Source organism: Notamacropus eugenii, chromosome 5 (genome assembly GCF_028372415.1).
Source record: "Notamacropus eugenii isolate mMacEug1 chromosome 5, mMacEug1.pri_v2, whole genome shotgun sequence".
Taxonomy (NCBI): domain Eukaryota; kingdom Metazoa; phylum Chordata; class Mammalia; order Diprotodontia; family Macropodidae; genus Notamacropus; species Notamacropus eugenii.
The window spans coordinates 168134253-168160108 of record NC_092876.1 but is presented as its reverse complement, the minus strand read 5'-3'; the positions used below and the strand labels follow the sequence as shown (position 1 = coordinate 168160108).

Below are 25856 nucleotides of genomic sequence, written 5' to 3'. Positions count from 1 at the left end.
AAATTTGGAAAGATGATGAGAACTAAGGCTGAGCTATGTGAAAGGTGACTTATGTATAGCTTATGAATTGCTTTTGAGTGAAGTTTGACTACTATCATTTTTTCCTGTTCTAAAATTTAATCTGTAGTCAAAGAAAGTCTGAAAACCAAGGTGGGTGTCTTCCATGTTGCAGTGAAAAATATATTTTATACCCATGGGTTTGAATTCTGGGGTATGGCATAGTTTGAATAAGAATGTTTAAGTTTAATCTTCTCTGAATCTCAGTTTTCTCATCTGTAGAATGGGTGGTATTTCTTGAATTATATATCTCTTAGGGTTGTTGCAAATGAAGTACTATGTAAGCATGAATTATTATTGCCATTATTACTTGAAACTTGTCCTTATTCTAGACTCTTCCAATATAATAGATAATGAACTTGAACATTAAAAAATATTTGATCATAGGATTTTCCTGACTTTTCTGGCTGCTTGACTTTGTTTGGTCTCTGTCTCTTTGCTAGAAGCTGTATGGGACTGTGGTTTTCCAGAGAATATTATTGTTTCTTTGATCTAGAAATTATTTTATTAATTTGGGTAAAAAAGTGTTGAAAAACTCTTCATCCATGCATTGACAGCTCATATGAGATTTATTCTTGGCACTCCCTTAAAGAAACTTGAGTTAAATGACTTTGCCATAGTCTTACAGCTATATTATAGATTGTTCTTGAACCCAGATCTTCCTGGTCAGTAAGACTTGTGTTCAGATTTTACCTCACACACTTATTACCTGTGTTACTCTGGGGAAATTATTTAACCTCAATCTCCTCATCTTCAATATGGAAATAATAATAGCACCCATGTCCCAGGATTGCTGTGAGGATAAAATGAGGTATTTATAAAATATTTTGTACGGTCCTCTCTGAAACCTGCAGTAATAGGTCCTGAGAGTGGAACAGAGTAGAAAATAGGAATCCATGGGTAAGCCCTAGAGAGAAATGTAAGAAAGTACCTAGAGAACAGAGCCTGGAATGAATTCCTTGAAAGTTTTGATTGCATCAAAAAAGAACACAGAGTAAAAAGTGTGATCAGATGATTATAGGATTGATAATTTGGAGAATGGGTGTCTAGAAAAAATACAAAGAGAAGATGAATAATGAGGAGATTTAAAGTAATAATTTTTGGAATAAGGTGCAAAAATGAAATTAAAACTAAACTAAAAGTAATGAATAAGATTTTCTAAGGGGGAGGAGTTCAGGAAATGGAGGCAACCAGGGTTAGGGGATTTGCCCAGGATCACACAGATAGTAAGTGTCTAAGGGCATATGTGAACTCAGGAAGGCAGATGTGTCTTCCTGATTGTAAGCCCAGTGCTCTATTCACCTTGCCACCTAGATGCCCCTCTGAGACTATTTTTTTCCTGTGATGCTATTTTGTATTTCATCTTCAAGGAAATGGGAGTGATATTGTCAGATTTCAGTATCATGCTTTAAGAAAATCATTTTAGCAGGTAAGTGGAAGCTGAAGTGGAAAAAGAATTGAGACAGGGGAACCAATTAGAAGTCTTGTACTAATTGTATATTGTTATAATTATCCAGAGGAGATTTGATGAGGACCTTAACTAAATCTGTGGCTCTATAAGTGGAAAAAAAGGGATATGTGTGTGTTTATATGTGTATGTATATATTTACATATGTATATATTTATATATATATATACACGCATATATACATACACATATATATGCACATATATATACATATGCATCATACATAGTATATATCTGTATGTATATATATATATATATGCACACATAAGTGTGGATGTATGTATGTATGTATGTGTATAGGATATTGGGGAAGGTAGAAATGACAAGATTTCACTGAGAATGAGAAGTTGAGAAAAGATACAGAGATTGTGAGCTTGGGTGACTAGAAGGTTGACAGTCCCCTTGATAGGATAGTAGCATGATACATGGATCTCAGAAGCTTGTCATTCAGTTATAAAATCTTACCAGGCTCTGTCGTTAATGTACTGGTTATGGGGAGAGTCATGGAGGAAGGATTCATATCGCAATCTATTCCCTTTTGCACATGTACTTATTTGCTGAATCTCCACAAACAAACCTAGCCTACACACACGCACACACACACCTACATGCATATATACATACACATACATCGCTTCACTATTCCCAACACACTAGAGGTCTATCCAGGCTTTAACATATTACCTCACACTATCTCTCCTAGACAGCCTTACTTGCCTTATTCTACTTCCATGTACAACCCTATCACACTTTCATTCTTTAAAGAATGAAAAGACTTTTATTTTATTCCATTTGAGCCTCAATAAGTTTATATATTATAATTATCATCATCATAACCAATAACATATTATAAACCCTCTTTTTGTAGATGAGAAAATTAAGTCTTAAAGGCATTCAGAGTCATTCATGGTCATATCTATAGCATATCCCAAAGTAGGATTTGAATTCAGGAACTCTTAATTCCAAGTGTACCATCTTATTTACTAAGTCAAAGCACAACATCCAATATTGCTTCATATTCCAAACTGAATCTGCTTCAAGTTGTTGTTCTCCCCCTTTCTTTCTTGCAGTACTTGTTCTCTATAGCTCAATCATTCTGTCCACAATCACAGGAAGTCTGTTTTCAACTGCCCTGCCTTTGGAGAGTATGTTCTGATACTTTCTAAATAAGCCTGAGGCACAATTAAGTACTACAAGTAACTATGTGCTCCTGAAGTCACCTCTGCTCGATTGAAATCCATTTGACAGAAATCCCAGACCCAAATATACAATGAGACTTGTACTTTGTAAACTTCCAGATCACTGTATCCAGTATTTGTCATTGGATGAAAATAGAAAAAGAACAATTCTTCTCTTTCAGTGCTTCACTAGATGCCACATTGGGATTATGAAGCCTTGGAACAGACCATTTCCTTGGGTAATTCCAATCAGAATATTTCCATGATATTTGCTTATGTGTCTTGAAGTCACACAATTCAAACCAAATTTTCTTTTTTCCTTAAGCAACGTGATTAAAATATTCTAAAATATTTCTTTTTATTCTCTCTGCATCCTTTACTTCCAACACACACATTTTAACACTTGTAAAATGCTTTGGTTACTATTTAATGAATCCTCTGTATCGAGTGCCTTTCTCACTATAGCCTTTCAGTTTTCCCATTCCTTGGGAATCTTTTGGGATTACAGTATACAGGACTCTAGAAATGGAAATTACCGTGACCTAATTTCATCTCTTCATTTGATATAAGAAATTCTAAGCTATCCCAAAGAGCCATGCCCTGACCAAGATAAAAGACCTGAGATTGAAAACAGACACCACTTCTGGCTTCAAATTCAAAGCTGTTGCCACCTCTCCACACTGTTTTCCAACACCACTACCATGGCCAATTGTCTATCTCATGAGTGATACCTTGATGGTAGTACAACGGTGTAAGGTCTGATTTTGTAGCTAGAGGAGTTGGATTGAAATCCCAACTTTAGTGCTTAAAACTTTGGGCAAGTCACTTAACTTCCCTAGGTCTGGTTTTTGTTTGCATCTATAGAATGAGATGGTTAGACAAAATGATCTCTGAAGTCCTATGAATTCATGCTACTTACATATTCAGTATAGACTGCCCTCAACATTAAAATGACCTATCAGCCCTTATACTTCAGTGAATAACTTGGTCAACTGATTTATATTACAGTGTGAGTTATGGGTGTGGGTTGCATGTGGTGAAAGGAAATGGAGATTTGAGAGACTCTGTGAATCAAAAGGAAAGGTAAAAAGAAAATAAAAAAAAAAAAACTGAACCAGGAATATACAGCCTTAGATTCCCAGTGAATCCCTACTTGATTGATCTGATTGATAGACAACAGCAGTAAAGCTCACTTAATTAAAGGAGTGAGGATATTTTATTGCTCCCAATAAGTTACAACTTATAGCTGGAAGAAAAAGAATTGCAGATAGGTTATTTGTCTAGCAGTGGAGAGATAAAGATCTAGAGGGAAGACTGAAAGCAAAAAAAAAAGAAAAGAAAAGGAAAAGAATGTAGTCAGGAAAACAAAGAGAACAGTCAGGTTACCAAGCTCAATTTTTGGTCCTCCAAATTTCAATTTTGCAGTCAGAAAGAATCAATTCCAAATGACAATTCCATAAGTAAGAAGAGAATAGAATTTGGAAATTCAATCACAAACAAGTAAGAGAGAACTGGGAGGCTTAAGTAAAAGAGCTATACCAAGTGTTGTCTTTTTTACCAGACCTGGAGTTAAGGAGACCTAAATTCAAACTCAGCCTAAGATACTTAGCAATTGTTAACATGCATACAGTACTTGCTTTGTGCTAGGCACTTTACTATTGTTGTCTTATTTGATCTGAACAATAATCCCGGGAGGCAAGTGATATTATACTGATATTATACTCCGTTTATAGATAAGGACACTGAGGCAAACAAAGGTTAAGTGATTTGCTTAAGGTCACAAAGCTGGAAAATATCTAAGGCCATATTTGAACTACTTACTACTTCCTAGCTGTGTAACTCTGAGCAAGTCATTTTGCCTCTGTTCATCTTGGTTTCATCAACCATAAAATCGAACAATAACAGGACCTACCTTACAGGACTTTGAGGGTGAGGAGTGGGAACGAAGGCATGTATTCTCTCTTTTAATTATCTAGTGAGTTTAAGACTGATAGGAGCTTTACGAAAGGGGATTCCATCAACTCATATTCTGATTTCTATAATTTCTCTTTCCCTATGTTTTAGCCCATTTACCTCTTTGTCCTGTGCTCAAGAGATTGTAGAGTATGTGATCTGCCATAGTATCTTTAAAAATAAAATTTCATAAATCCTCAGATTTTTCCTTTCTAGGAAATGTCATCCTAGTTGCTTTGGTCTTCTTTTATGGATCTTAGTTTAGAAATTTAGAAATTACATTGCTATTTTTATAAGCTTTGCTTGTCCTGACATCCATGAATCTCAGCATATAATTTATAAAAGACTCTGACCACGGTTATGAAAACAAGACTATTGCTTGCTTTACACAAGTTACTGTCCTAATTATTATCTTCCCCTCTTATATTCCCTCTTCCCCACCATTATTAGGTTTGCTTTCAAATAATGGCTTTCTATTAAAATAGAGCAACTCATTGGTACTATGGATTGATTCAGAGTCAGGAAGATTAGAGTTCAAAACCAACCTTAGATTTTACATGTGTGACCTAGGGCAAGTCATTTAGCTTCTGTTTGCTTCAGTTTCCTCATCTTCAAAATGGGTATAATAATAGCAGCTAGTTCCCAGGATTTCTATGAGGATAGAATGCGATATTCGTAAAGTGACTGGCACATAGTAGGTGCAATATAAATGTGTAATATAAATGTGAGTTAATATTATATCTCACATTTAAACATCATGTTAAAGTTCACAAAAAGGCTCTTTCATTTCACCCTTATAGCTATTTACTAAGATAAGTGCTTTGAATTTCAGCTGTCTTCTATATACGAAGATACTAGTATCAATCTAAACAACATTAGTAGTAGGTCATATATGCAGATGGAATAGTTTTGGTTTGTATTGTTTTGCTTTATTTTGCCCAGTAGGGTAGATGGATTAGTGCTCATTCTTCTGTATGGATGTTTTTTCTTTAATAGCACTTATGACTTACTTAATTAATCAGTCATCCTTCATAAAATACCTACCAAATACCAGATACTTGGCTTGGTGTAATATTAATTATATTAATGGGAGTCAAAGATCTCCCCCATCCACTAATGGGCCTGCCTATTAAAGGAAGCTTGATCAGGGGAGATTTGTTTTGTAAGAAGACCTATATCTTTTGTTAATTTCTAATAAGGCACTGGTTCTAAAGGGTTGTGATGCTTTCTGACTCTGAAAAATGAATATATACTCTGAGGTGAGGTTTTGTTTTGGGGTTTACTCATTGAAAGTGTTTGGCCAGAGGAGACTCTGGGTAGCTGTTAAGGAGTCCCCCAACTTTGAAAACCCAGATGTTGGTGCTTCTCTCTCTGGTAACTATGTATTATATAATGGAGAGATGGTTGGATCTCTCTTTTGACCTATGATGTATGTATTGCTTATGGTCAGACAATTGGAAGCTCTCTCTGTTGATCTTTATTTCTCTGTTTGTATTTTCTCTGAAGTTCAGGATGCTGACTTTTTCCCCTGAACTAAGTGAATGATATATGTCCTTAATTAAAGTAGATTGTTGACTCCTCAAAAGTTGCTTTCCTTTTAGAAAAGCAGATCTAAGAACCTGTACAGCAGGCCCTCCTGTGTACGCCAGAGTCCTTGCTGTTACATTTGATAGTCATTGATATTAAGGGGTTTGCATTTGATCAGGGGAGGGAACATCTACAAATAAAAGTACATTAAAAAAATAAAAGCCAGGCAAAATAAACTGAAGCTAATTTGGGAAGTTACATGGTAGCAACTTTGAGGAGGGGGAGACCTCATTCAGTGGATTTTGAACTCAGTTTTGAAGGAAATAGAAATTATAATAGTAGAGAATAATTGTGGGCACTGATAATAGATAAAGAATTTATTAATCAATCATTATGTGCAAAGCAATAGCAATTTAGCTCAGAGAATACAAACAATAGCAGAAAAGAAAGATAATCCATATCCTCAAAGCGATTTTATTCTAACAGGGAAAGATAACACATAAAAGAGAATAGATAAGTAATGTGATGAGGGGAAAGGAACTGGGTGAAGAATGAAGGAGTTAGCATGGCTGACTTGGGGACTTCCTCAAATGGTTTCCAATGAGGAGGAGGAGGGGAACAGAGATGTAGAGGGACATTCCATGATAAGAAGAGTGGGGGGGGGGGTGGAGTGGGGGGAGAGTGAAAAAGCTTCTGGGGCATGGGAGAGAAATCTGGGGAATTAGGAGCAGAACCAGGGGAGGAAGGCAGAGTGGATGTGGCTGAATTGGGCATTTACCCAAGTAGAGGTTCTGAGGAGGAACTCATGAATTGAAGGATAAGAGCAAAGGGGCAGAGATATCTTTCAAGGTGAGAAGACCACAGAGACAGAGGCATAGATTATACAAAAGAAGATAGGATGCCATGTGTGAGGAAGAATGAAATGGCCATTTTAACTGAACCAAAGGCATATATCTGCAATATGACTGCCAAGTGCAAGAATGGCATTCTATAGCTGCTGAATATGCTCGTGTTGTTCAGTCATTTTGGTTGTGTCTGACATTTCATGATCCCTTTGGGGGCTTTCTTGGCAAAGATACTAGAGTGATTTGCCTTTTCCTTCTCCAGCTCATTTTATAGATGAGGAAACTGAGACAAGCAGGGTGAAGTAACTTTCCCAGGGTCATACAGCTAGGAAGTATCTGAGGCCAGATTTCAACGCAAGAAGATGAATCTTCCTGACTTCAGACCAGGTATTCAATCCACTGGGTGCCCCAGTTGCTGCCCCAGCTGCTGAATATAACTAAGTTAAATAGCCCATATAAAAATTAAACCCTGAAACTTGGTCCCATTAGTACTTTACAGTTTGATCCATTGTTTAACCTCCACAACTAAACTCAGACTTCATTAGATCTTTTGAAGCATGAGAGGTCAGGGTGAGGAGAACACAATCATTTACTGCCTAATTTAAGTCTACGTAGTTTGATTTTTCTGTATCAATATAACTTTCACTGACAATTTTGATTTGAAAATCTCCCTTTACTTTTTCTCTTCATTCCAAGTTTGGTACAATCTAACATTTTAATAAATATAATTTTTTTCTAATCTCCAGGTTACAATAAAAATATTAACCATAATTCAGAAATCCATCCTAGGGATTGCCACAATCAAATGATATTGTCCCACCTTTGAATAGAGTAATTTGTCCACTTTCAATAAGGTATTTGATTTGTCCAATGTGGATTTCCCAAAGTTATTAAGGAGCATGTCACTGAGTACAAAATTCAGTAACTCTCTAAAATAAAGATAGTGACACTTTTTCTTCATCTTCAAACTACCAGAGTTATCATTTTGCAGTAAAAGAACATAAAGTTAGGATAAGGGGTTTGTGTATTAGCTTGCATTTCCTTTTCTCCTTTTTTTCTGAGTCATGCTGTTTCCTAATACCTTGATTCTTTCTAGTGGCTTCTCCAAATAAAAAAACATAAAGACATTGATCAATATATTGAACAAAGAGTGGCAACGATCCTAAGTCTTCTAAACTTTGGGCCAGGAGTATTTCCACTGGACAGGGGTGGAGGAGAAAGATATGTCTAGAAACTTCCTTATATATTTTCCCTGTATTTCAAAGATATTTCAAGCAAGAAGAGGAGCACATCCAGAGGCTATTGACATTTACTTGACATGACCTATTCTCTTCTGTGATAAAAGGCTTTAAGGAGAGCATATTATCCCCATCAAACAGTTGGAGACACCAGATATAGAACAAAAATACAATAGGTCAGGAAAATATCAACAGATCTGAATATCACAAATGGTGTCTCAACTCAAAGAGAGTCAGAGTACAAACGCAAAATGGTGAGGGAAACTGATCACAAGTCAACTTTTTCAGACACGTCTACAACTGTAGTATTTTTTCCATACTTGTTTTCAATAGAAGGGACAGTTATGTCATAGAGGATATAAAGTTCACCTCTAAGCCAAAAAACTTTAGAATCAAGTTTTTCATCAGATCCATGTTGGCTGTGAGATCCTTAGCAAGTCATCAAACTTCTGAATATTCTAGGCATCTAGTTAGCAAAGAAGGTGCCACCCTACATCAATAAAGGGAGTTGTCTGATATGAGAATTCTCTATAATAAGGAAATCATAGGTCTAGATCAGAGATGGGTAACTTTTTCATATTGGAAGGCCACATTAACATTTAGCTCTAATCAAAAAAGTCCACGTTGAAGAAACTTCAATTAGATATACTTAAATGGGCACATTATTTTGCAAAAATTGAACTACTATGTACTTAATAATTTCAAAAAATGAAAACTATTTGCTAATTTCAAAGTTAACTAACCTTTTACTGACTTTACTGTGTCTGCTTTTTGGTGGAAAACATTTAAATATTTGATTGCAACATGGAAGTCCACAGTTTCAATGAATCCTCTAGATGGGTATCAGTGATTTATGACCTTAAGGATGTCTTGCTTTGGGTTAGGTAGGAGAATGTAGATTAACAGTAATAAGTGATTGAAAAACAACAAAGCGTTTTTAAGACATTTTGTCAAGGGTATGGGTATTCTACTGCATTTTTCCATATTTCAATTGAATCTTTCTAAGTATCAAACAATGACTTTAAATAGTCATCTACTAAGAGCTCAATCAATTCCATCTGTAGTTCCTTGATGATATCAACTAGATGAGGCTGAAATGTTAATTTGAGTATGATGTCATGATTCTCAAAGTCAGTGAATCTTTCATTGTATTCTCCAATTTATTGTTTGTAACGGCTGAGTATTCTTCAGATGATTCAGATATATCATCCTGCTCATCATCCTTTGCTAATTGGGGAAAATGCTCATCTGAAATTTCCTTTTGAAGAAGTGTGTTGAAAAAAGGTAGCTTTTTTTTTTTTTACAAAATGCTTGGACGAAGGCAACAGGGGTCCTGCCCCCAGTGCCAGCAAAGAGATCACTGTAATCTCCTTTAGACCAGTTGTCAGACGCCTTATTATGTATGGGCTGAGAACTCCAGAAACAGCTGCAACTGCCATTGATTCAGTCACCCCCAAGGTCTGATGCTGGTTTCATCTGGCCCAGCCTATACTGACACATCCTGTGCCAAACTACACCCCATCCTCACCTGTGGTGCAAAATACCTCCTGGCTGACCTTTTAAATTTCACCGCATCCTTTTGTGTGTTCTGCTGCCTCAGAATTGATTTTGAGGTATTATTTAAAGTTATGAGGGGCGGAGCCAAGATGGTGGAGTAGAAAGACGCACATACACATAGCTCCGAACCCACAACCCAGAGAACGGCTAGAGGGGACCAACTCACGGTGAATTCTGCACCCAGAGGCCACGGAATATTGGAGCGAGGGAGATTTCTGTTCCGGAGAGACCTGCAAACCACTGGTGGGGGGTCCTTCGCGCTGCAGACTGGGCGCCAGGACTGGGAGCTGAGTGCAGCCCTGCAGCGGCTGCGACACCGAGAGGAAAAGATCCGAGTGGGCTACGGGGACGGGATCTCCAGTGGCCACGCGGGTCCCTCCATCCACAGAGGGACCTGCAAACCTCTCGCAAAAGGTCCTTCGCGCTGCAGACGCGGAGCCCAGCCCAGACCTGCAGCAGCCGCGGCTCTGAGAGGTACAGATCCGAGCAGGCTTCAGGGACGGGATCTCCAGCGGCAGCGGCACAAGTCCTGCCACCCACAGGTGACGGGGATCGGTGAGAGAGTCTCTTTGCTGGGTCGAGAAGGGAGTGGGGTGCCCCCATGGCTCGGGCCCCCCCGGGAGGTAGAAGCTGAGAGGCAGCTGCAGAACGGGGCTCCCCAAGCGGGCGGGAGCCTGGATCCATTGTGGAAAGTCTGTAAATAAATCCCCTGAGGGAACAGAGCCTGAGAGGCGGCCCTGCCCCGATCTGACCACCTGAACTTAATTCTCACACTGAATAGCAGCCCTGCCCCCGCCAAAAACCCTAAGGCGGGAAGCAGCGTTTGAATATCAGTCCCCAAATGCTGGCTGGGAGGACCAGGAGGCGAGGTGGGTGTGAGGGGAATATTCAGAGGTCAAGTCACTGGCTGGGGAGAATGCCCAGAAAAGGGAAAAGAAATAAAACTATTGAAGGCTACTTTCTTGGAGAACAGACATTTCCTCCCTTCCTTTCTGATGAGGAAGAACAATGCTTACCATCAGGCAAAGACGCAGAAATCAAGGATTCTGTGTCCCAGCCCACCCAATGGGCTCAGGCCATGGAAGAGCTCAAAAAGAATTTTGAAAATCAAGTTAGAGAGGTGGGGGAAAAACTGGGAAGAGAAATGAGAGGGATGAAAGAGAAGCATGAAAAGCAGATCAGCTCCCTGCTAAAGGAGAACCAAAAAAATGTTGAAGAAATTAACACCTTGAAAACTAGCCTAACTCAATTGGCAAAAGAGGTTCAAAAAGCCAATGGGGAGAAGAATGCTTTCAAAAGCAGAATTAGCCAAATGGAAAAGGAGATTCAAAAGCTCACTGAAGAAAATAGTTCTTTCAAAACTAGAATGGTACAGATGGACGCTAAGGAATTTGTGAGAAAGACAGATATCACAGAACATAGCGAGAAGATTGGAAAAATGGAAGATAATGTGAAATATCTTATTGGAAAATCAACTGACCTGGAAAATAGATTCAGGAGAGACAATGTAAAAATTTTGGGACTACCTGAAAACCATGATCAAAAGAAGAGCCTAGACATCACCTTCCATGAAATTATCAAGGAAAACTGCCCTGAGATTCTAGAACCAGAGGGCAAAATAAGTATTCAAGGAATGCACAGAACACCGCATGAAAGAGATCCAAAAAGAGAAACTCCTAGGAACATTGTGGCCAAATTCCAGAATTCCCAGGTGAAAGAGAAAATATTGCAAGCAGCTAGAAAGAAACAATTCAAGTATTGTGGAAATACAATCAGGATAACACAAGATCTAGCAGCCTCTACATTAAGGGATCGAAGGCCATGGAATAGAATATTCCAGAAGTCAAAGGAACTAGGACTAAAACCAAGAATCACCTACCCAGCAAAACTGAGTATAATACTTCAGGAGAAAAAATGGTCTTTCAATGAAATAGAGGATTTTCAAATTTTCTTGATGAAAAGACCAGAGCTGAAAAGAAAATTTGACTTTCAAACACAAGAATGAAGAGAACCATGAAAAGGTGAACAGCAAAGAGAAGTCATGAGGGACCTACTAAAGTTGAACTGTTTACATTCCTACATGGAAAGACAATATTTGTAACTCTTGAAACATTTCAGTATCTGGGTACTGGGTGGGAGTACACATACACACATGCACACACGCACACATACATAGAGACAGAGTGCACAGAGGGAATTGAAGAGGATGGGATCATATCTTAAAAAAACAAATGAAATCAAGCAGTGAGAGAGAAATATTGGGAGGAGAAAGGGAGAAATTGAATGGGGCAAATTATCTCTCATAAAAGAGGCAAGCAAACGAATTATTAGTGGAGGGATAAAGAGGGGTGGAGAGAGAAAAACATGAAGTCTACTCTCATCACATTCCACTAAAGGAAAGAATAAAATGCACACTCATTTTGAGAGGAAAACCTATCTCACAATATAGGAGAGTGGGGGACAAGGGCACAAGCAGGGTGGGGGGGAGGATGGAGGGGAGGGCATGGGGAGGAGAATGCAATCCGAGGTCGACACTCATGGGGAGGGAAAGGATCATAAGAGAATAGAAGTAATGGGGGACAGGATAGTATGGAGGGAAATATAGTTAGTCCTATACAACACAACTATTATGGAAATCATTTGCAAAACTACACAGATTTGGCCTATATTGAATTGCTTGCCTTCCAAAGGGAAGGGGTGGGGAGGGAGGGAGGTAAAGAAGTTGGAACTCAAAGTGTTAGGATCAACTGTAATGTTCTTACCACCAGGAAATAAGAAATACAGGTTAAGGGGTAAAGAAAGCTATCTGGCCCTACAAGACAAAAGAGAAGATGGAGACAAGGGCAGAGAGGGAGGATAGAAGAGAGAGCAAATTGGTCACAGGGGCAATTAGAATGCTTGGGTTTGGGCGGGGGGAGGGGATAAAAGGGGAGAAAATATGTAACCCAAAATGTTGTGAAAATAAATGTTAAAAGTTAAATAAAAAAGAAAATAAATAAAGTTATTAGGAAGGGACTTTGGGAACATTCAGGAAAGTCCTTCCTTTTTCTCGGCCATTTTTGTTCTGTCTCCTCTCCCCTTTTTTGAGGCTTTTTTTTAAAAGCAAGCTTGTCATATCATTTTATGTTTATTTGTATGTGTGAATGTGTGTGTGTGTGTGTGTTTGTGTGTGTGTGTGCGTGTGTGCAGCAAATAGTATATTTGGGGAGAAATTTTGATGAGAGTCAACCTGAAAATTTAAGTTTTCATGGGCTACTGAGTTAAGGTTGTAATGAAGCAAAGGGTATAAAATAAGGAGTCTGATATTATTACAGGATAAATTTCTTCTGGGACTTGACTTAGTCTATTCACTTGTGTGTGTGGGTCTAGTGAAAGAGGACCCAAAAATGGAGAAGGAGAAGAAGTAGTGACCTCTTCCCTTAGACCTAAAAATGGATTCAAATGTTAAATATAATAGATAGAATGCAAACTCTCTATCACTTTTAGAAAGAAAGCATGGAGGGAGGGAGAAAGGAAGGAAGGAAGGAAGGAAGGGGGAGGGAGGGAGGGAGGGAAGAAAGGGAGGAAGTATATGGACATACAAACATATGTGTGTATAGGTATGCATATGTGTATATGTTCACATTTATGTATATAAATGCACTTGTATAAATTTATATATTATTTGTACATATTTATACATATCAAATTATCAACAAATAATACTTTAAGATTTATATTGGTTTTATAAGCATCATTTCATTAGATCACTCCAGCAATCCTTTGAATTAAGTATTGCATATATTTTTGATCCCATTTTACAAATGAGCAAACTTAAATTGAAAGAGGGTAAGTAAATTGTCCAGTTACATCTCTAATGAATGCATGGGCTAGAATTAAAACCTAAGTCTTCCTGAATCTGTGCAATATGCTTTCCATTTCACCTCTAATATTAGGATGTATCTCATGTATTATGAAGAAATAAGCTAAATTAAATTACTTTTCTAAGGTCATCATTGACAAAACCTACAAACTGAATCAGTCTTGGTACTTACAGCTTATCATTATCATCTGCCTATCTGATTGGAGGGCAGAGTCATTAACTCCAAAACCTCCATGTAGGGAAAAGGTGCAACTTAGACATCAGGTTTTCCATCTAGTTGCTCTATTTTGAGCCTTATTTGACTTCTCTGCCATGCCTTCATTTCAGATACCTTCCCCACTGTCCTTTTCAGTTCATGTTTGTATGTATGTGTGTGTTGTGCTATGTCAAGTTCTCCGTTAGATGATAAGCTTTTTGGAGGTAGCACTATCCATGACATTTAGCACAGTACCTGGCACATAGTAGGAATTTAATCAATGTTAATTGTTGACTATTACCTAAGGTCACACACTGAGTAAATGACACAACAATGGTCTCATAACTCTAAGTCTAAAGCTCTTTCCACTATACTACTTGTCACTGCTTTTCTGTTACACAATAAATACAAGAGGATTTTTTGTATTCAAAATGTTAACAATTGGTCAATACAGTCAAACACATAGTCACTAACCAGTTAGCAACCCAGCAATTCAATCAAAACAACCAAAATGGTTGTGCATGAAGCCATATCCCTAAATAAGAAATGATGCTGTCAAAGATTTTCTTTGTGTTCCCTGGTTCTCTTCAATAGTTTTGAGTTTCCTTTTTTGACACTTTATCTTTGACTTCAAAAACACCCTGACAACTTTCAATGTAAGCCAAGAATTGATTTTTCATTTTGGTACTTGATTGACTGAGCTGACTTTATTTACACAATCTAAAAATCACTTTTTGGTATCCATCTAGGCATTCCCTGACATCAACTAAGCTATGTAGAAAAACAAGACCATTTTTCCCTAGGTCTACCTTGTCATTCATTTCTCAATCTAATTTCTCATTCAGTTTTACAGAGAGCTCACTGTACACAAAGTATTATTGTTAGCATTGCAGATTTTCCTATTGTAATTTTTTTCATTACTTGTTTTTCTATTTCAAATATATATCACAGAATGTTAGATTTGGAAGAGAACTTAAAATTCATCTACTCCAAACTATAAACCTTCCCTGATTGCTGGCCATGCATCTTTTGCTCAAATATCTCCCTTAATGAAGAACTTAGATGTAAATGAATCAGTGAATTCCCTTTTTGAACAGGTCTAATTGTTAGATAATCAAAATTTGTTCCAGTACATTACTCTGAGTTTTCTTTTGTGGATCAACTTAAAACAAATAATCTCTCTCTCTCTCTCTCTCTCTCTCTCTCTCTCTCTCTCTCTCTCTCTCTCTCTCTCTCTCTCTCTCTCTCTCTCTCTTTCTCTCTCTCTCTCCCTTTCTCTCTGCTATAATGCATCCATTTAAATATTCAATATCTAGAAAGTATTCAGCATTGTATAATCTTGATCATTCCAAGATATGCCTTCACATACTCATCTCTAGGTTAAATTTATTTAGTTCCTTCTATCTTACATATAATGATTTTGAAAATCTTTATCTTCCTCCTCACTCTGTCCTTGACGAATTCAAGGATATTAATGCAGAAACACTCAAATGGATCTATAATATCATAAGGGTGCATGTTAGTCTTCTCTATGATGATATAAATTGCAGTACATTCAGTGCAACTCAGCATTCACAATCAAAGACACACCATGCTACCAATGTAGTCTGACCAGTATGAGATAATTTGGACACTTGATATAGTCAAAGACAGCATTAGCTTTTTGCTTACGAGTGTTGCTCTGTCATCTTCACTTTTATTTTAATTCTCCAAGGATCTCAACATTTTTCTGATTTTTATCATCCATCAACCTGAGAATACTTGTTCTTCCACCATTTGAATAACTAACAATACATCAGTAGGAGTGAAGAAAGGAAATAATCGCTGTTATACAAAAATGCACATGGGTTTTGCTACTGGATTCAAAGGATTTTAATTATCTGACATAATAGAGTACAATGATATAGAATTTATAGAAGAAAAGAAAGAGGAGGAAGTGAAGAATAAAGAGGACAAGGAGGATGAGGAGAAGAGAAAGAAGGAGGAGGAGAAGAAAAGAACAAGAATGAACAAGAAAGGGAGAAAGAAAAAGAGGAGGAGGAAAGGAAGAAGAGGAAGAAAAAAGTAAGGAAGAAAAAGAAAGAAACAAAGAAAGAAAGGTCATTTGATCCTAACAACAATGCTTGGAGGGAAATGATGTGATTCATATCCTTTTGTTTCATGGTGATGCCATTGTTTTAATTTTAACATTTATTTATTTTTAGTTTTCAACATTTATTTCCACAAAATTTTGAGTTCCAAATTTTCTCCCCATCTCTCCCTTCCCCCCTCCCCATAACACCTTGCATTCTGATTACATGTTCCCTCAATATGTCCTCCCTTCTATCACACCCCTCCCTTCCCTTATCCCCATCTTCTCTCTTTTCTTGTAGGGCAAGATATATTTTTATACCCCATTACCTGGAACTCTTATTTCCCAGTTGTATGCAAAAACAATTCTCAACATTCATTCTTAATATTTGAATTCCAACTTTTCTCCCTTCCTCCCTCTCCACCCATTCACACTGAAAAGGCAAGAAATTCAATATAGGCTATATATGTGTAGTTTTCCAAAAGACTTCCATAATAGTCATGTTGTATAACACTAACTATACTTCCCTCCATCCTATCCTGCCTCCCCATTTATTCTATTCCTTCTTTTGACCTTGTCCTTCCCAAAAAGTGTTTAATTCTAATTACTCCCTCCTCCCATTTGCACTCCTTTCTGTCATCCCCTAACCCCACTTGTCCCCTTCTCCCCTACTTTCCTGTAGTGTAACATAGATTTACATACCAAGTTCAGTGAGCATGTTATTCTCTCCTTAAATCAAATGTGAAGAGAGTAAGCTTCACTTTTTCCCTTTCACCTCTTCCCTTTTCCTCTCCATTGAAGAAGGGTTTTCTTGCCTCTTTTATGAGAGAAAATTTGCCCCATTCCATTTCTCCGTTTTTTCTCCCAACATATTCTTCTCTCACCCCTTAATTTAATATTTTAGATATCGTCCCTTCTTATTCAACTCACCCTGTGCTTTGTGTGTGTGTGTGTGTGTGTGTGTGTGTGCGCGCGTGTGTGTGTAATCTCTCCAACTACCCAAGTACTGAGAAAAATCTCAAGAGTAACAAATATTATCTTTCCATGTAAGAATGTAAACAGTTCAACTTTAGAAAGTCCTTTATGATTTCTCTTTCTTCTTTACCTTTTCATTCTTCTCTTGATTCCTGTGTTTGAAAGTCAAATTTTCTGTTCAATTCTGATCTTTTCATGAAGAATACTTGAAAATCCTCTATTTTATTGAATGACCATTTTCCCCCTGACATATTAAACTCAGTTTTACTGGGTAGATGATTCTTGATTTTAATCCTAGTTCCTTTGACTTCTGGAATGTCATATTCCAAGTCCTTCAGTTCCTTAATGTAGAAGCTGCTAGATCTTGTGTTAACTTGCTTGTATTTCCACAATACTCCAATTGTTTCTTTCTAGCTTCTTGCAATATTTTCTTCTTGATCTGGGAACTCTGGAATTTGGCTACAGTATTCCTAGGAGTTTCTCTTTTTGGATCTCTTTCAGGAGGTGATTGGTAGATTCTTTCAATATTTATTTTGTCCTCTGGTTCTAGGATATTAGGGCAGTTTTCCTTGATAATTTCATGAGAGTTAATGTCTAGCCTCTTTTTTTGATCATGACTTTCCTGTAGTCCCATAATTTCTAAATGATCTCTCCTGGATTTATTTTCTAAGTCAGTTGTTTTTCCAATGAGACATTTCACATTATCTCCTATTTTTTTTTATTCTTTTGGTTTTGTTTTTTTAATTTCTTGGTTTCTCATAAAGTCATTAGCTTCCATCTGCTCCATTCTTGTTTTAAAAAAAAAACAACTATTTTCTTCAGTGAGATTTTGAAACTCTTTTTTTCCATTTGTCTGCTTTTTAAAGCATTCTTCTCCTCATTTCTTTTTTGGACCTCTTTTGCCTATTGAGTTAGCCTATTTTTAAAGGTGTTATTTCCTTCAGCATTTTTTGGGTCTCCTTTAGCAAGGTGTTGACTCCCTTTTCGTGACTTTCTTGAAATGCTCTCATTTCTCTTCCCAATTTTTCCTCCACCTCTCTTATTTGATTTTCAAAATCCTTTTTGATCCCTTCCATGACCTGAGATAATTGCATATTTATTTTGGAGGTTTTCAGTGCAGAAGCCTTGTTTTCCTCTGATGGTATGTATTGTTCTTCCTCATCTGAAAGGAGGGAAGAAAATATCTGTTCATCAAGAATGTAAGTTTCTATAGTTTTATTTTTTCCCATTTTTGGATATTTTCCCAGCCAGCTTTTTGACTTTTGAGTCCTTTGTCAGGTAGATGGCATAAACTGGGAACTTTTAAGTTCTCAGTTCCTCCAAGGTGGCACAATCAAGGCAAACGAGTTTACTCCTCTCCTCGCCTGTGCACTGGTCTGGGAGTAACCAAAATTTTTCTGATATGAATCTGTGAGAATTCTCTCTCCACAAACACCTCCAGTTCCACCATGCCAGAGCTCCTCCTCACTCCAGGGCTGTGCTCAGGGCTGACATTCAGATCAGTTGCTTAATTCTCCCAGGGCCTTTAGGCAGAGGGCTCCAAAAATGAATGCTACCTCTGCAGTGGCTGTTGTTGATGGTCCAGACTGCATTCCCTTCTCCTGGGTGAAGGAACTTTCTCACTGAACTTTAAAGCTGTCTATGGCATTTTTGTGTTGAATTGATGCTGCCATTAGCTCTCTGAAGCCTGTTCCAGGTCCTGTCCATGTCATGCCATGAGGCCCATGCTTGTCTATGCTCCACTCCATGCCTAGTGTGATAGAATATTTCTGTTGGCCTTCCAGGCTGCCTTGGGCTGGAAATCTCTTTCACTCTGTTTTTTGTGGCTTCTGCTGCACCAGAATTTGTCTAGAGTTGTCTTTTACTGGTATTTTATGGGCAACGTGGGGGAGCTTCTACAGGTCCTTCTTCCTATTCCACTATCTTGATTCCACCCAATTATCTCCATTTCATAGATGAGGGAACTGAAGTTGACCAAGGTTAGTTAAATGATTTGTCCTGGGGCAAATGCTTATGGCCGAAAGAATTGCAGGAAAGATTTGGTACCTAGAAATAGGTACCAGTCTCTGAACTTAGGACTAGATCCAGGATGTTTCTTGATTTGTCAGGGAACAGCTCAGGGTTTATAGTTCTCTACTGGGTTTTGTGTCTGAGAGTCTCTAGGCAAAACAGTGTGTGCACAGCAAATCTGACTCAAGATTATCTTGATGATACATTGAGGTCCAAAGAAAGTGTGGTTACTTGTGTCCTGTACCTAACACTGCAAATAAATAAATAAACAAAATAAAACTTAGTATGCCCTTATTTGGATTTTATTTAAAGTCTTATCTATCTTAAAAGACCACAAACTTCTAGGAAGGGCTCAAAAGAGATTTAAAATTAAATGAAAGGAGACAGAGTAAAAACTGGGAAGGAAATGAAAGTGACACAAGAAAACTTGGAAAAGAAAGTCAACAGCTTGATAAAAGAGGCACAAAATATAGCAAAGAAAATAACAGGCTGTGGCAGAAAAACAACAAGCACCCACCCGAAAAAAAAAAAAAAACACTCAAAAAGAAAAACTGGTCAAAAAGAAAAAGAGGTATAAAAGCTCACTGAATAAAATAGTTCCTTAAAAATTAGAATAAGGCAAGTCCAAGCTAATAATTCAGAGTCCAAAATTGTCCATTCTGCAAGAAAAACCACTGAGGCAAAACTGCAAGCTAATAACACTTTATTAAATGGTCCATTTCCCCCTTTACTGAAGTGGAGCTCAGATCTTCCTCATTACCTGATATCATCCCATTCCCTATAGTACTTGATCCTTAGACACAGAGAAGAGGAAAAGTAGATTATCTAATCTCTTTGGTTGATAGATTATTATTTTGACTCACCAGAAGGAGCAGAAATCAAGCATCAGCATGGATGGTCACAGGATGGACAAGGCAAAGATCATCTCCACTGACTAAGTGACCATAAGATGGACCATTCCTCATGTTGGGCAAGAGAGAGTGGTCCAGAAATACAAAAATAAGTTAGGGGACTTTCCATATCACATCAAAACATCTTGCCCATGTTGGTAATGATCATATACTTATCACCCAAAAAAGTGGAGGTCCTCTAGTAAGCATTCTTGTGGTAAAGCAAGCACACTTTATAAAAGCCAGTATGTTTTGACATATTAGTGAATAGTGAACTTGTACCTTGTAGTTTAAAGTTTGGGACCTAATAAAGAATCTATCTAATTTTATCTATCTGTTCCTATACCTAAGATACATAAAATATATATTAATATATGTAATTCCTACATTCATGTTACTTAACAAGACTGACTACATGTATATTAGCAAATAAATATAATACTAATAATTGCTAACACTCATTACTTCTATGGAATCACACAAAGCAGTTTAGTACTGACTGGTGTCAAATTTGGAATAAAATACAGGTATAAATAATTCATTTCCCTCAATGACTCCAGGAGACATCAAGAAACATTTTTTTAAACAAAAGAATTAACTAATAGAAGAAAATGTGAATTAATTCATCATAAAAACAACTGAACTGCAAAATATAATGAGGAGAGATAATATAAAATTATGTATTACCTTAAAACCATGATAAAAAAAAAAACATCTAGACATCATATTTCGAGAAATTGTTAAAGAAAACTGTGGATATCTTGGATCCAGTGGATACAATAGACATTGAAAGACTCCACATATCACTTCTTAAAACAGATCCCAAAAGAAAAACTCTCAGGAATATCATAGCTAAATTCCTGAGCTCCCAGGTCAAAGAGAAAATACTTTAAGTAGCCATAAAGAAACAATTCAATATCATGGAGTTACACTGAGGCTCACATAAGTAATAAGAGCTTCTTCCTTACAAAAGTGGAGGGCTTTAAATATGAAATTCCAGAAGGCAAAGGAGCAAGGCATAGAACCAAGAATAACCTATCAATTAAAATTGAGTATAATCCTTCAGGAGAAAAAATGGATATTCAATGAAATTGAAGACTGTGAAGCAGTTCTGATGAAAAGGTCAGAGCTGAATAGGGAATTTGACATTCAAGCCAAAGACTCAAGAGAAGCATAAAAATGTAAACATGAAAGAGTAATCATAAGGGAGTCAATAGAATTAAACTGCTTATATAACTATATAGAAAGATGATACATATAACTCGGAAGAACTTTATCATTATTAGGGCATTTAGAAAGAATCTACAGAGGCAGATGGCATGAATATGAATCAATTATGTTTGAATGATATACAAAAAAGAGGGGGCAAGAAAGATTGATACACTGAGAGAAGGAATAGAGAAGTAGAATGGGGAAAATGTTCTCACATAAAAGAGTTGTATAAGGAAGAGTTTTTGCAATGGAGAGGGTAATTGAATCTTCCTCTCTGAAACTGGTTCAAAAATTCATTGTTCACAAAAGCACTTATGGTGTGAGGGCTTGCCAAGATCTGGTCTAGGCTATTCATTCATCTTTGGTGTCCACTTGTCCCTCAATTATCACCTATGGCTCCAAGAATATGTAGCATGTGCAGTGGCCACACCCTAGCAAACCACCTCAGCAGACCAGGCAAACCAGGCTGAACGTAACTTGTTGAAGGACTGAAACCTATCAGTGAGTTAAAGGAAAATCTACTCCAAGCAAGACTTTCCTGGTGGAATGGGCAGATGAAAACAATTTTTTCCAACAGACATGAAGGTGACTGAAGCAGAAGCTCTGAAGCATTTAAAGCTTGGTTAGTCACCAAAGATCCCAAGGTCACCCACTGCATCTTAGACCATTGACAGTAATCAGATGAATCAGGAAGAGAAAGCAAGGCTGACAATTTTACTCAACTCTGACTCACTTAAATCCAATCCTCATGCAACTGACATAACCTGTGATATCACAGGTCCTCTGAAAATTAAGAGCGAATGAAGGACAAAATACAGACTTAATTGGTATAGAAATCTATCTTCTGCAATACCTAAATCGCAGGGGGAACAGATAAGAAAAGTGGAGGTGGGACTTATAGAAGGGAGAGTAGATTAAGAGAGGCAGCATTAATAATCAAAACAGACTTTTGAGGAGCTAACTGGGTAAAAGATAGAGAGGATAAACAAGGGAAAAAACGGAATGAAAGGAAATACACAGCTGGTAATCATAACTGTGAATATGAATGCGATGAACTTGTCATTAAATGAAAGGAAATAACACAATGGATGAGAAACCAGATTCTAACAATATATTATTTACATGAAACCACTTGAAACAGAGACATCCAATATGTAAGAATAAATTGCCAAGCAGAATCTATAATGCATCAGCTGAGATAAAACTATGTCACAAGCAGCAATTATGATTTAAGACGAAGCAAAAGAAAAATAGACCTAATAAAAAGAGATAAGCAAGGATACCATATTTTGCTAAAAGACAACATAGTCAATGTAGTAATAACAGTACTAAACACATATGCACCAAATAGTGTAGCATCCAAATTCTTAAAGGAAAAGTTAAAAATTACAGGAGGACATTAACAGTAACATTATACTTGTGGGAGAATTAACTTCCCTCTCTTTGGACAAGATAGATCAAACAAACAAAAATGAAGAAGAAAGAATTTAAGAAGATGAACAGAATTTTGAAAAATTAGATACAATAGACCTCTGGAGAAAAGATCAATGAAAATATAAAGGGGTATAACTTTTTCTCAGCTGTACATGACACCCTCACAAATATTAACTTTGTATTAAGGCATAAAATCTTCCCAAACCAATGTAGAAAAACAGATACATTAAATGCATAATTTGAGACCATAGTGCAATAAAAAATTATAAAGGACCATGGAAACATAGGTTAAAAAGTACTTTAGGTGTACTCAGTGCAGCAGCAGCCCTTCGTTTTCCACAGGGGTCAAGTATGACCCCTGACTCCCCAGCAACCATGTCAAAGGGATCCACAGTTGGCATTGATCTTGGCACCACTTACTCCTGTGTGGGAGTCTTCTAACATGGGAAAGTGGAGAACATTGCTAATGACCAAGGAAACAGGACCACTCTCAGATATGTCACTTTCACCAACACAGAACATTTAATTGGTGATGATACAAAGAATCAAGTTGCAATGAACCCCATCAAGACAGTTTTTGATACCAAATGTCTGATTGGTTGCAGATTTGATGATGCAGTTGTGCAGTCAGACATGGAGCACTGGACTTTTACAGTGCTTAAGAACACAGGCAGGCCTAAGGCCCAAGTGGAGTACAAAGGGGAGACCCAAAGTTTCTATCCAGAAGTATCTTCTATGGTCTTGACCAAGATGAAAGAAATTGCTGAAGCTTACCTTGGGAAGACTGTCACAAATGTCATAGTAAGAGTGTCAGCCCGTTTCAATGATTCCCAAAGTCAGGTCATTTAAGATGTTGGAACCATTGCTGGTCTCAATGTTCTCCAAATCATCAATGAGCCAACTGCTACTGCTACTGCTTGTGGCTTGGACAAGTAAGTTGGTGCTAAGAGAAATGTGCTAATCTTTGGCCTTGGAGTTGGTACTTTTGATGTCTTCATTCTTACTATTGAAGATGGAATCTTTGAGGTCAAGTCCACATCTGGGGACACCCACTTGAGTGGGAAGGACTTTGACAACTGAATGGTCAATGATTTCATTGCCAAGTTCAAGTGAAAGCACAAGAATGACATCAGTGAGAACAAGAGGACTATTTACTGCCTTCTCATCACTTGTGAACATGTAAAGTGCACCATTTATTCTACTACCCAGGCCAGTATTGAGATTGACTCCCTCTATGAAGGTATTGACTTCTATACATCAATCACCAGAGCTGGTTTTGAAGAACTGAAAGGTGATCTCTTCCATGGCACATTGGACCTTGTGGAAAAGGCCTTAAGAGATGCCAAACTAGATAAATCCATAAATTCATGACATCATCCTGGTGGGTAGTTCCACTCAAATCTCCAAAATCCAGAAGTTTCTGCAAGACTTCTTCCACGGCAAGGAGCTCATCAAGGGTATCAATCCTAATGATGCTGTTGCTTGTGGTGTAGCTGTCCAGGTTGCTATTTTGTCCAGAGATAAATCTGAGAATGTGCAGGACTTGCTGCTGTTGGATGTCACTCCTCTTTCCGTTGGAATTGAAACTGTTGATGGAGCTATGACTACTCTCATCAAACCCAGCACCATTCCCACCTATCTGGACACCCAGGCTAGTGTGCTTACTCAGGTTTATGAGAGAGCAGTGACAAAAGATAACAACCTGCTTGGCAAATTTGAGCTCACAGGAATCTTCCCCAGCACCCAGGGGGATTCCTCAGATTGAAGTAACATTTTACCTTGATGCAAATGGCATGCTCAATGTTTCTGCTATGCATAAGAGCACAAGCAAAGAGAATAAGATCACTATCACCAATGACAAAGGATGTCTGAGCAAGGAAGACATTGAGTGTATGGTCCAGGAGGCTGAGAAATGCAAGGCTGAGAATGAGAAGCAGAGAGACAAGGTGTCTTCCAAGAATTCTCTTGAATCTTATGCTTTCAACATGAAGGATACCATAGAGGATGAAAAACTGCAAAGCAAAATTGGGGATGAAGACAAACAGAAGATCCTTGACAAATGTAATAAAATAATTAATTGCCTAGATAAGAAACAGACTGCTGAGAAGGAAGAATTTGAGCATCAGCAGAAAGAATTAGAGAAGGTCTGCAACCCCATCACTACTAAGTTGTACCAGAGTATAAGGGGCATGCCAGGAGGCATGCCTAGTGGTTTTCCAGAGAGCGGAGCAGTCCCATCTGGTGGTACTTTTTCTGGACTCACTGTTGAAGAGGTGGACTAAACACACCAGAAGAAAGAGCATTTCACACCACTTTGCAAAAGTTGAAGGATTCAAATTTCTAGCCAAGGCAGTAGCCATTTAGAAGTAAAATTTAAACTGCTGGGTAAATCTGGGCATTCTGAATACTTGAATGTATGCAGAGGGAGAGAAGTCAACAACATTGCACTTTATCAGTACTGTAAACAAGTGGAAATGCAATTCTTGTCCTGGAGAATAAAATCTATTTAAAATTGGCACCATAAATAAAGTACTTGAAAACTGAATAATCTAATTCTAAAGAAAGAATAGGTTAAAGAACAAATCATAGAAACATCATAAATAAATCAGGAAAGCAATAATTTCATAAAAGAGAATGACAACGAGAAAAAATCCCAAAATTTAGGGGACATAACTAAAGCAGTACTTAGGGGGAAAATATCTCTCTAAATGCCTGCATCAATAAAACAAAGCACAAATCAGTGAATTGGACATGCAATTAAAAACTAGAAAAAGATCAAATTAAAAATTCCTAATTGCACATCAAATTAGAAATCCTAAAAATTCAAAGGAGATATTAAAAATACCAGAAAGTTAAAAAGTGAAATAAATAAAATTAGACATTGTTTCCATGAAAAATAAATAAATCACTGATTAACTTGACCCAAAAAGAAGAAAATTGAATTACCAGTATAAAAACTGAAAAGGGTAAATGTCCCACAAATGAAGATGAAGTTTAAATAATCCATAGCAATATTTTGTCCAATTTTGTGCCAATCAATCTGACAATTTAAATTAATTCATAAACATTTGCAAAAATATAAACTGTCAGGGGCAGAGCCAAGATGGCAGACTAGAAAGACATACATACACAGGGTCTCCCCACACAGCGCATAAAATACCTGTAGAGAGGGACTCTCAAAAAATTCTGGAGCAGCAGAAGTGGAGAACAACAGAGGAGGAGATTAACTGCCCAGGGTGACCTGAAAGATCCATGGGAAATGCTGGTTGCACCAGATGCGGAGTGGAACCCACCCCAGCCTTGGCCGCGAGGTACAAGGTGCGCGATGAGACTCTGGGAGGAGGACACCTCGGGGGATGGAATCTCCAGTCGCAGCAGCAGGG

General features: G+C 37.6%; 1 pseudogene; it reads left to right on the top strand.

The window, feature by feature from the left end:
• The first annotated feature begins 22848 nt into the window (after positions 1-22848).
• LOC140508972 (heat shock cognate 71 kDa protein-like) lies at positions 22849-24755 on the top strand (annotated as a pseudogene).
• The last annotated feature ends 1101 nt before the right edge of the window (positions 24756-25856 follow it).